Here is a 13,148-nt window from a genome sequence, read left to right as displayed (position 1 = left end):
GCCTGAGTGAAGTAATAAAGGGAAAGAGCTTTCTAAATAGAGAGGCAGGAGCATGCTTGCCGTGTTCCAACAGCAAGAAGACCAGTGTAGTTGGAGTTAAGAGAGCGGGAGAAGAGTAGATGAGATCCTCTCATCTACTGATGTGCTTTCCTTGTAGCTCTTTAGATTGTAGAAAGGATTTTAGTATTCAGGATGAGATTAGAAGCCACTGAAGGATTTTAAGACGTGAGCTATTTGCCTTTTTTCCCCCTCTCACTTCTTAGAATATGATTTAATTGTTAGTGGTTGCGTGTGTATAATTTTATATTATTTTCATGTATGTAGATTCGTGTAGCCATCACAATTAGGATATAGAACTAGATCTGTTCCATCACACAAAGAAACTCCTTTGTGCTACCCAGCCTTAACCCTTTTGGCAACCACTCATCTGTTCTCCATCACTATACTTTTGTCACTTCGAGAATTGTTATAAAAATGGAATCATGCGTTGTGTTATATATTTTGAGATTGGCTTTTTTTCACTCAGCGTTATGCCCTTGAGATCCATCCAAGTTGTTTCCTGTATCAGTAGTTCATTGCATTTTAATGCTAAGAAGTATACCATTGTATGGATGTACCACAATTTGTTCAGCCATTGATTGAAGGACTTTTGTGTTTCCAGTTTGGGGCTCTAAAACTAAAGCTGCTGTGAACAGTTTTCCACAGGTTTTTATGTGAAAATACTTTTTCATCTCTCTAGGATAAACCCCCAGAAATACAGTGGCTGGGTTGTATGATAAATGTATGTTTAACTCTATAAGAAACTGGCACTTTTCCAGAGTGGCTGAACCATTTCACATTCCCATCAGCAGTACATGAGAGATCTAATTTCTCTGCATCCTTGTCAGCATTTGGTATTGTCAGTATATTTTTTATTTCAGCCATTCTAATAGATATGTAGTGACATCTCTTTGTAGCTTTAGTTTGCATTTCCCTAATGGCTAATGATGTTGAATGTATTTTCATGTGCTTGTTTGCTGTCTGTATATCCTCTGTGGTGAAGTGTCTGTTCAAGTCTTTTGCTTATGTTCTGATGGGATTGTTTGTTTTCTTGTTGTTGAGTTTAGTGAGTTCTTTATATATTCTGGACACAAGCCCTTTGTCAAGCATGTGATTTGCAAATATCTTCTCCTGATCTGTGGCTTTTCTTTTCATCCTCTTAATGGGGGCTTTTGTGGAGAAAAAAAAAATTTTATGAAGTCTAATTTATCTTTTTTCTTTCATGAATTGTGCCTTTTGTTGTCAAGTCTAATAAGAGGTCTTTGCTTAACCTTAGGTTCCAAAGATTTTCTCCTTTTTTCTTCTAAAAGTTTTCTAAAAAGCTTTACATCTTGCATATGTAGATCTATGATCCATTTTTACATAATCTTCACATAAAGGTGTGAAGTTTAGATTGAAGTTCACTTTTTGTCTGTGGATTGTTCGGCTGTTCCAACACCACTTGTTAAAAAAAATTATCCTTCCTCCATTGAATTGCTTTTGCACCTTTGTCAAAAGTCAGATGGCTGTGCTTGTGAGCATCTATTTCTAGATTCTCTATTCTGATCCACTGATCTTTGTGGTTATCTCTGTACTACTACCACACTGTCTTGATAACTGTAGCTGTATGGTAAGTCTTAAAACCAGGTAGTAAAATTTCCCTAACTTAATTCTTCTTTTTCAGAATTGTTTTAACTATTGCATTTCCTTTCCATGGAAAATTTAGAATCTGTAAAAAAATCATGCTGGGATTTTGGTAGGAATTGCATTAAACCCTTAGATCAATTTGGGGAAAATTGACATTTTTATTTTGTTAAGTCTTTCAAGCCATAAACACAGTTTATCCCTCCTTATAGTTAGGTTGCCCAATTTCTTTCATCTGCATTTTGTAGCTTCCAACACACAAATTCTATACATGTTTTGCTAGATTTATAACTAGATACATTTTTTTTTTTTTTGGAGCAGTTGTAAATGATACTGTGTTTTAAATTTTGGTTTCCAGTTGTTTATTGCTAGTTTATAGCAATATGGTTGATTTCTATGAGTTCACCCTTTGTCCTGAGACCTTGCTAAACTAATAAATTCTAGTAGTTTTTTTGTAGAGACTGGGTTTTCTAATGTGTCTATGAATAGAGACAGTTTTATTTCTTCCTTTCCAATCTGGATGCCTTTTATTTCCTCTTCTTGCCTTACTGCTCTGGTTAGTACTTCCAATACTGTGTTTAGTAGACGTGGTGATATCAGACAAGCTAGTCTTATTCCTGATCTTAAGGGAAAGCATGAAGTCTGTCACCATTAAGTACATGTTAGCTGTAGGTTTTTTGTAGGTGCCTGTCTCTTCCTAGTTTAAGAATCACTTGATATGACCATATGATTTTTCTTCTTTAAACTGTTAACTGAAGGTAACTTTCCTTGTTAAAGATTCACTCTGGCAGCTCTTTGTGGAGTAAACTATAAGAGCAGGGCAAAGATGTCAACAGGGAAGCCATATTGGAAATTATTGCAGTTATCCAAATGAGAGCTGATGGTGGCTTAGACCAGAGTAACAACAGGAAAGAGTGTGAAGAGGTCAGATTTTGGATATATTACAAACCCTGGGTGGGCAGGAATTGTTGATGAATTGGATCTGAGGCATAAAAGAGAAGTCAAGGATGACTCCAAGATTTTTGGCCCAAGCAGTTGGAAGTATGGAGTCGTTGTTGGCTGAGTTGGGGAAGACAGTGAAGTAACAAATTTGGGCTGGGCAATCAAGAGGGTTTTTTTTTTTTTTTTTTTTGGATGTGTTAACTTTGAAAGGCCTACTAGACACTTAACTGGACCTATCAAGTAGGTAATTTGATATGCAAATGGAATTCAAGCAAGAAATTCAGGCTAGAAATAGAAATTAGAGAGTCATCAGTTGAGTTGATATGTGAGAAATTATTGTGATAGTTATTAAAAATTATACCTGTAACCTTTTTCTTTTTACTGTACCATTGTTTAAGGCTTATTAACAAAAAGCAAGATTCTCCTAGCACGTGAAGAACTTTGTGAAAATTTTGACTGGTTCTGTTTATCAACACTGTTGTTTATCTCACATTGAGTGCACTGGAAATTATGTGGTTGGAAGACAAATTTGGGGGATATATATTTATCGTAATGTGTATTTAATCATGCTTATTTGATAAGTAGATGGCTATAATAGTAGTATAGACACATGTGCTTTACTAATTTTCAGAGCTTTGTCCTAAATCTTTGTAAATGAAGTAGCTTTATGCATATTGTGAAAAGGGTTTGACACTATTATTAAGTGACTGAAAGGCTTTCTGTGGCAACATTTCTTTTGTAGATAAAACAGGTAGCCAAAGAGACAGGTCAAAAACAAAAATTTAAAACAGGAATGCAAAATAGCTAACAAGGAGAGACTTAGATTTCTGACTTAGAGCCAGAATTAAATTGGTAAAGGGAAAGGGTAAGCCTCAGTTTACAGACTTGGTAAAAAGATCTTCTGAGTTCCATTCAGGTATGTTTTCTTCATATTAAGGTATTCTGGAAAATACTTTTTTAAGTGGCATGATATTTCCTGTTGTAACTGATTAATGCTTTTTCTTATTTATAATTTAAATATCTCAGCACTTTTTTTCCCCTATCACAGGATTTACCATATTTTATTATAATATTCTGTTTATTTTTCAGTTTCTCCCACTAAATAAGTTTTTACAGCATTAGTACAATGCCTTGACATTTAAGCTCTATGTAAATATTTGTGAATGAATGAGTGAACACACATACTACTAAAGTTTAAAGCTAGAAGATTTGCTTGCTTTTAAAAGTAAGTGAGTTTTTGAGATTCCAGAGTATAGGTTATGGTCAAATGTCTTTTCTGAGTAGTACCCTGATGCTTTCAAACAAATATTACACTCCTGAAGAATGCACCTAAACATAGCAACTTTACTAACCCAAGGTCAGTGAAGCACGCATTTTGCCATTTGTTATTTGTTCTTTTTTCCTAGTGGTAGTGGATTTATGCAAAATCATCTAAAGTTGTCCCAGACTTCTTGTACGGAATGGAGCACACATGGCAAATAGTAGGCTGGGCTTAGAGTTTAGTCCATAGTAGTATCTCATAGGAAATTTCCTATACACATTTTAGAAGAAAGTAACTTTCATCTGCCTTTAGGAGGACTAGGTCCTCCCTATTTCCAGGTAGATGGTAGGGGTATAAGCCTCTTTTCTCTTCAGTTAAAAAGATTTTCATTTACCTTTCCTCCTTTGAGCTTTACAAGACAAAAGTACCCTGAGCCTTTACTGTTCCAATTCAGATTTAAGTCCCAAGAGAAGAGTTATTTTTGAAAGCCGTAGTATTTTATTTCCAGATCCCTAGTGTGTTTGTATGTGTATGTTTATGTACGTGTATGTATGTATATAGCTGTATATACATGTATATATTGTGCTAGTCAATGACATGTTAATGAAATTCATAGGAAAAATGGCTTTCCTCTGGTATTGTTGACACCAACATAGTAAGAATGTAAATTGTTTGGTGCTCTATTGTAGGGAATAAGGCCGGGGCGGGGGGGGGGGTGCGCTATATAAAATTATCCTTATTTTCTCTGGGAGAGAACAATGTGTAGTCAGCTGAGTCTGATACAGAGGTACCTACCTCTCATGATTATTGAGAGCATTAAATGAGTGAATGCATTATAAATCACTTGGCCCAGTGCTTAGCACATACATAAATGCTTAATAAATGTTAGCTATTCATTGTTACAAAATTATTATAAAAATAATAAACTTAAAACTTTATTGTTATTACTCTTTTCATTTGGCTTTCTTGATCCCATTCTTTCCTGCGTTTTATCTAACTTTTCTGACTCCTTTGTTGTAAATTCTTGGTCTTTAAGTCTCCTCTCTTCCTGCCCAACCTCTTTTCCATTATTCCCTAGGTCAACGTCATCACCTTCTACCAAAACTCAGTACAGTCTAATTCTACAAAATCTTTTACCTCTCTTGGCGAGGAAAGTGATATGATCCAGCTATGTTTAGGAGCTAGAAAGCTTGTTACCACTGTGAAATATAGCTTAGAAAGGCTTAAGAGTGGAATAAGCCATCAGATAAGAGATTATTGTGTTACTTCGATTATCCAGGTAAAAGATACCTGAACAAGGAGGTTGTGGGACTAGAAAAGGGGATTAATGCAAGAAACATTTGTGGGAGTAATCAGTAGAACTTTGCCAGTGATTGTATATGGTGAGGAAAAGAATTGAAGACCCTGAGATTTCTAACTCCAGAATCAGTGCTCTATTATTAGTAATTAACATATAGCTATATTATTGTGTGGGAGGCAGTGGGTTGAGTTTTGGACAAGATGACTTAAGGTTACTAGCATGGCACTGTCAGACTACTAGTTTATTTGTTCCAGTCCCACCCACTTATCCTTCCCCCTCACTCACTCACTCAGTCTCTGAATTCCATTGCTATTAGTCTAAGAACTTCCCTTTAAGAAAAGTAATTTCTATTTGGTCATAAACAGCACTAGAGATTGAAATGTGTGGAGAGCAGTTCCTGGTTTCCTACCCACATTCGCATTATCCTCCTCTTTTGGGCTCTTCCCTCCGATGAAAAAGATTACTTAGAATAATATTTACCACCATGACTTCTATCACCCACCCCACTTCTGTGATATTGGTATTTAAGTTTTTATATTTTTATATAAAGTAAATGAGGCAACTTGGCAGAGCTCTTTGAAGAAGAATAAAACTTCATGAAGTGTTTGTGATTAAAATATTAATCAATGAGTAGAGTAATACCTGGTTCATCTAGTATCATTAGGCAATAAATATTCTACATAGACAATTGAAACTTATCCCCAAATCTATTTCTTTATAGATTTTATGTATAGAGATTTTAATGTTATATTTATATACTATGTAGATTATATATATTTTTTAATAGCTCCAAATCTTTTTCTTTATAATGTTTTATATGATTTACTGCCTTCTGAGAACATTTCCCCACCCCAACTTTACCTATTCTGAAAGACAGAAACAGCTTTTTGTTCCAGAGCTTCATAATGAGAATCAGGAGCCCCAGGTTCTAGTCCAAGGCCTAATAGTAAATTCTTGTGTGAGTTGTTTTTGATTTTGTTTTTCATTGTTTTTGGGGGGCTTTTGGGTTTTTTGTTTTTTGTTTTTTTACCATTGAATCAGTGGAATCTGGAATTGTGCCTGGCATGTAGTAGATGCTTAGCAAATATTTTTTGAATGAATCATTGTTTTATGCCTACTTTAGCACTCCGTTCCTGATTTATTACTTGGAATTCATTACTGCCTAGTAAATAAGTTTCTGAGTTTTTAATATAATATGACTATCTAGGTTCTGATTGAGGTGAATTATTAATATTAAGCTTAATTTATGAGTCTGTTTTTGCTGCTTAGTGGAATTTTCAGTCCTCTTGATGTATTTTCTGGTACTTAAACTTCCCAAAGAAATTGTCTTCTGATACTTGGTTTATTGAGAATAGTTTCTTTATTGAATACATTCTATATGCCTATATTATATGTGGGCAGTGTCCTGTATACAAGCATGTCACCCATGTCCCCAGGGATCTTACACCTTGGATGAAGAGACAAAGAAGTGGAACTATAAGAAAATAATTACATGTTGGGTCATGAAGCATTGACCCACAGGTACATTAGGAGTTCTAGGAATAGAGAGATCCATGTGGGCTGAAGCAGTAGAAAAAGAAGATAGAACATTAATTACTTTTGAAGAGATAGTTAAGATTTTGATAAGCATCCAGGTGGAGAAATGATATCCTAAGCTAGAGCAGTAACATAGTCAGGAATGAAAGCAGGGTTGAACATGTTCAGACAAAGCCTGACTGAAGTTCTCTGACTGTGGGGACTAGTGGGAAATAAAAGTAGGTGGATTTAATAGAGTTTAACTCTAGACTCCATAACCCTGAAGAGGGTCTGAGGAGAGGATTTAAAGGAGTCCCTGAAAAAAAAAATCTGTATATTTTTACTAACGAATAACCTGTAACTGAAATTTGATATTTCCTTCCATTATGATTTTAAACAGTAAAGCACAGTAGTATTAGTAGTACCTGTGACTTTATTACTAATAGAAAAAAGCACAGATATTTTCATATTACTTTACTGTTGTGGCTGTCTCTGAGTATAGTTTATGTAGATTACTACTTCAAAATTATAGTTGTTATTAGACCCCTGCTGGATTTTATTGTGTTGAGTGTTAATAAAGAAGCAAATATATAAATATATCATAAATATGGGTTCTAAAGAACACTTGATTACTGTGCTTTTCAGTATAATTGATTTTCTTTGTGATCATTTATTTTACTCATTAAAAATCATTCTTTTTAAAAAATAATTAGCTATATTTCGGTAAAACTGGCTTTTACTGAAAAGCCGGGGTTGACCGGGGGGGTGTCCATGATACCAGTCCTAGTGGAACCAAACTGGAGAAGGCCTTGAAAACCACACTGAGGAATTTTAGTTGAAGTGATAAATAGGGGAGCGGCCTAGTATATTTTTCATTTGTTTGTGTTGGTTTAATTACAGAATAAATATAAGTCAATTTAGAAATTTCTAAAACTTCATTAAGTTTGAAAAAAAAGAGAACCTCTTCTTAGCTTACAGTTATAGATATGGTTTAAAAGGTAACAAAAATTCATCTATAATCACACAATCACCATCTTTACCCTCTTATTATGTATCTGTTCCAGTTTATTAAGTTCTTGGGCAAAGAAGTGAAATATTTTAAGTGGTTATATAGGAGCCTTTCTTAATCTGCTTGATGGGTCAGATGGGAAGAACTTAATGGCCGGGAGGTAAACTATGGGTTTGGTCATTTAGAAATTGGATGATTGGGATAGTGTGGTAGCAGTAGGAGTGGAGTAGAATTGGCAATTGTGGTATGTGGAAAGAAGAACCTGTAGGACTTGGTGGTAAATACGGAGGCTGAAATGCATGGAGTGGTGTAAGGGAAAGTATCAAAAAGAAAGTTAAGAATAGGGTGCCTAAATTAGGATTCTTGGAACAATATTGTATAGGTCCATGATACCTTTTCTGAAACCCTGGGGCCAGCTATGTTTTGGAATTCATAATTTTTTGAATTTTAGAAAGGTAACGTGTATATATTGTATACTATGTAACATGCCCAGCAAGGTTTGAGGCATCACCCAGTAGTTAAACACTAGTATCTCTGCAGTGAAAAATGGAAATGTTTACAGTAAGTGGCTAAATAAAGCCTATAAGTAGCTTCACGTCAGTTCAAAGCAGATTTTTGCCACTACCAGATGAGTTTTGACATGAAGCTTCATAAAAAATCTTTTCAGAACTTTTTAGATTTCAGAACTGTGGAAGTGATTGTGAACTGTACTGACTGTAACATCCAGTGAGGAGTGTCTCAGGAGTTGTGTTTTGAGGAACGTTAGTTATTAAATGGATGAAATTTGAAGCAGTTGAGAAAGGTAAAGGAAGGCAAGAGAAAAGTTAAGGTAATTTCAGTTTTCAGGCTAACAAGAAAATTGCTATTTCTGATAAAAATGGGAAGTTGAAGAGGGGAAGCTAGTTTGGGGAAGAGTTTAAGTTTAAACTTAAGCACAATTAAGAGGAAAAAAAATCTTCCTGCTTCACATGAGATTCCCTTTTATTTCTCATGCATTCTGTATCATGGGTAAATGAGCTTAAAAGTTTAGAAGTGTTGGAGTAGAAAATTTCCTTTTAAAATGAGCTGTTAATTTTCAGAGCCTATAGACTCTGATGTTGAGATATTAAAGTACTTCTAGCTTGGGAGTTGTTGGAAAGGTATTCCTAGATAACTAAGGGTTGTGGCCCTGCTCACTAGAACAAAACTTGGACAATAGACCAAAGGAGAAGGGTGAGGTACTGGTCCTCTAACAGGATGCTTGTCTGTATGGCTGAATCATTAATATGGCCATATTTATAATCATATGAATGTATTCAGAAGTAGTAATTGGTGGAGAAGCAGTGGTAGCTGACACGTTTTCAGTGCTTAACACATGTACTAGGCACTGTTCTAAGTGGTGTTCAGCAAACAGTCTAGTGGTATCTGTTCCTGCCTTGTAGACTAGGTCATGATTATCATCCTAGGTGGGAAGCATTAGTCTAGGTAGTGGTGTGATTTTGATTCCCAGTTCACTCTAAAAATCTGGAAGATAGATAATTAATGCATGAATATATAGAATTGAGTAGGGTTTAACTTTATTGCCATTCCATGATTTTTTTAAAGAATTACTTTGATAAATGGACTCATACATTAGTATTGTCATATTAGAAATATGGATAAGTATCTTTAACAAAAATGAAACAGGGGCCAGTAATTACTCTTGAAATTTTAGTTACTTTCTGTTTACTGTATATGTATGTATTTGTTTTATGATTCATAAGTTTAAAAAGGCAAATTTTGTCTTAAACTTTTATTCAAATTCTGCTACTTTTATTCAAATTCTGCTACTGACTTGTGTGAATTAAACTTTATATTTTTCTTCTGTTAAATAAAAATGTTGGACTAAATAATCTCTAAGATCCTTTCAACATCAAATTCTATGATTCTGAATGCTTACGTTTCATCAAGTAGAACAGAAAGCTTAAACTACAATTTAAAGGAGCTTCTCCCTAGATGATGCTGTAACTGTAGATGAGATGCCAGAGCAAGAAATGAGAGAATAAATGTCATAGTTTTTACTTATACATCCTTTTGACAAACATTAAGAAGTACCAAAATAAGGAACCTAGGACGCTAGAAGAATATGCAGTGTTGACCAGAAAAGTTTTAAAGAAGAGAATGATCAGTAAGTATTCAAGTTAGTAATTAATCAATCAAATTAATAAAATATAGAGGAGGGAACCCTGGACCTGGAGTTAGAAAGCCACAAATACATCTCTGGCCCTAACTCTGCTGCTTATTGGAGTTTTGATAATCAGTAAATTGGTGTATTTTTCTGAACCTTGCAAATGAGAGTAATAATTACCTAGCCTTACTGGGTGGTTTTTCATGAGCATCAAATGATATGGTGAATTAAAAGTGCCTAGTAAAACTTAAAATATTCTATGGGAACTTCCCTGGTGGCGCAGTGGTTAAGAATCCGCCTGCCAGTGCACAGGACACGGGTTCGAGCCCCGGTCCGGGAAGATCCCACGTGCCACTGAGCAGCTAAGCCCGTGCGCCACAACCACTGAGCCTGCGCTCTAGAGCCCGCAAGCCACAACTACTGAGCCCGTATGCCACAGCTGCTGAAGCCCGTGCGCCTAGAGCCCATGCTCCACAACAAGAGAAACCACTGCAATGGGAAGCCCACGCACCGCAACGAAGAGTAGCCCCAGCTCACTGCAGCTAGAGAAAGCTGGCGTGCAGAAATGAAGACCCAACGCAGCCATAAATAAATAAATTTTTAAAGAATAAAATATTCTATGAACTTCCTTTTAAAAAACAAAATTTAACAATACATTTGAAGATCTAATTGGATTTATTAAAAAAATATGAAACAAGCCGCAAAGTTTTTGCAAAATGGTGGGTAAGGCTCCCGAAGAGGTTATTGGATTTGGTGATTTGAATAAAACTTATCAAGGGACGAAACTTGAAGGCAGATTAAAACAAATTTGAGACCATAACATAACTACTCAGTAGAGAAGTTTGGCAAGGCACAGATGGTAAGAGAGCGATGGCCTGGCATAGCTTGTTTATTCTTTGCATTGCTATTGCAGTTTTTTGTGTGCATGGTTGTGTTCCTTACTAGATTAGGAATAGAGGGCCGGAACTGCAGTTCCTTCACAGTGCCTTGAATAGAGTAGCAGTTTTAATAAATAGCTTTGTGAATAAATACTTGCTGAGCAAGACTTAACTGGGAAGGAAAGTTTTTGTGGTACAAATGTGTTCATGGATGTATGTTTAAGATGGTGAAGACTTAAACAGGTTCGTAGATTGAAGTGAGAGATTGAAAAGAAAGGGTGTTGTGGAAATGTGAAAGAAAGGGATAGGATCTGGAGCCACAAATGAAAATGCTGGTCTTAACTGACATGAGACTCTTTCCTGCAAAAAGCACCAGATAATTAGCTGTGTATTTCAGAACACAGAGAAAAAAAGGTAAGCTTCCTGTTTCTTTTTACAAAGCCGCTTAACATAAAATATGAACATAAAAGATTGCACATCAGTCTCACAAAAGTTGGTGCAAAAAATGCTTAATAAAACTGTCAAATGGAATCTAGCATTACATTAACAGAATAATACTATAACTGAGTAATATTCACTCTAGGAATATAATGATAAATCAAATTAAGTCTTATTAGTAGGTCACGGGGGGTATGAATATCTTGAGGGATATCAAAAAAAAGGTAAATCAACATTTATTTCTAATAAGAATGCTTAGTGAAACAAGACGAATGAACATAGCCTAGATTTTATATATCTCAGACCGGAAGCCAGCATTTTGTTACTAGAAATGGTAAAATACTAGAATTCCTATTTTAGTATTTAGTGAAATACTAAATTCCTTTTTAAAAGTCATGAATCAAAAAAGGTCTGGCCAGCATTACTGTTACATAACATTGTCTTGGGAATGCTGACCAATATAATTAGACCAAAAAACAAAATAGGAAGTGTAATTATTGAAAGGGAGGAGGCACATTTATTTGTAGATGACATTTTATATCTGGAAAATCCAAAAGAATCAACTGAAACATTATTTGAGTAATGAGATTTCAATATGATAGTAGTTATAAAATAAAAACAAAAATTAATGGTTTGTCTATAAAAGTGTTTTTCTTGATGTCTTTAAACTGAAAGTCTATCCATATGGGTTAATGAATAGGAATCCTCATTTTTAAATACTTTTTTTTTTTTTTTGCCTTCTGGCAAAATTTAGTTTAATCTTATCATCTCTAAGTAAATTGCAATCTCTTTTGAGTAAGACTTTTTCCATGTTAACTTTTAAAAACTATTTGAAATAAAGTTGTAGCAGTGAATACATTTCGAGTAACTTTAAGGAAATTTTTTTTTTCTTTTTCTTTTTAAAATTCCTTGTGGCCTGCGATAATGTTCTATTACTTGGTAATGCCAGGGAAGGTGTAATCTGATCTTTGAACCATATTTGGTAAATAATAATTTTGTGTGGAACCCACTGTTCTATCAGTAAGAGGAAAATTATTGCTCAAATGTAAGGTTTTTCTTTGCCCTTAAAGCATTTCCTGACTTAAAGACCTAGTTAGATCATATATTGATTCCTTTTGTTTTTTAAAAGGCACTGTATCCCAGATCTATAACCTTTTAACCTGTTGACAAAAGTATTTTCTCCTTTACTTGGAGGAGGAAGAATTACATGTCTACTTACTTGTTTACCACTAATTCTCTTTATATCCTAAATGTAAATTGTTATATTTTTATTTATCATCAATTCTCAGAACTGAGCGTTCTTACATTTGCTTTGTTCTGAAATCAGTGTTGATAAATCAGTTATATCTCTTAGGATGTGACACAGTTGAGTTATTTAAACCTAAAGCTTGTTACACAGCTGTTGCTTTAGCATTTATGAAAATGAAAGCTTAAGTATACTCATATGTTTAGAACAAAAAAATAATGTTCCATTATGCAGAAAAATGTATTGAATACCTACTGTGTGCCAGGTCGTTAGGTGCTAATTCTCATGACAATCCAGTGAGGTGGGGGATGGTATCCCATTTAATAGACCGGAAACTTCTGCAGCATTTTAGTTTATACTGGAACCAGATTTGAACCTAGATCTTTCTCTACCTGAATATTTTCACCTGCAACATGCCATCACAAAAGGTGGAAAACTGACATTTTTCTTAAAAACTACTTTCATTTTATTTTGCTTTGTTGTGTTTCTAGTTACTAGAAATGCAGGGAGTTAAGTTCTTTGAATCCTTGTCTTCACTACTTTTTTGTCCTGTTACAATTCTCACAATCTCCCATCATTTGACAGCAGCAGAGGGTTCAGTTTATTTTGACTGCTGTGGGATTGATTCGTTTCTTAGAGAGAGACTTCTAAGGGTATCAGCTCACCAAACATAAGGACATCATTTCCAGGCCCTAGTAATCTAATTAGTACAACAGTCTAACATTTTTAATAGCCTACCATTTCTGTAACC

General features: G+C 34.8%; 1 protein-coding gene across 4 annotated transcripts in view; it reads left to right on the top strand.

The window, feature by feature from the left end:
• The window catches only part of TAB2 (TGF-beta activated kinase 1 (MAP3K7) binding protein 2), an 83,685-nt gene that overhangs the window by 10,734 nt on the left and 59,803 nt on the right, over positions 1 to 13,148 (top strand). The gene's annotated exons all lie outside the window — the stretch shown is intronic.

This window comes from Balaenoptera ricei, chromosome 12 (genome assembly GCF_028023285.1).
Source record: "Balaenoptera ricei isolate mBalRic1 chromosome 12, mBalRic1.hap2, whole genome shotgun sequence".
In the NCBI taxonomy this organism is placed as follows: domain Eukaryota; kingdom Metazoa; phylum Chordata; class Mammalia; order Artiodactyla; family Balaenopteridae; genus Balaenoptera; species Balaenoptera ricei.
This window is presented reverse-complemented; position numbering and strand designations above follow the sequence as displayed.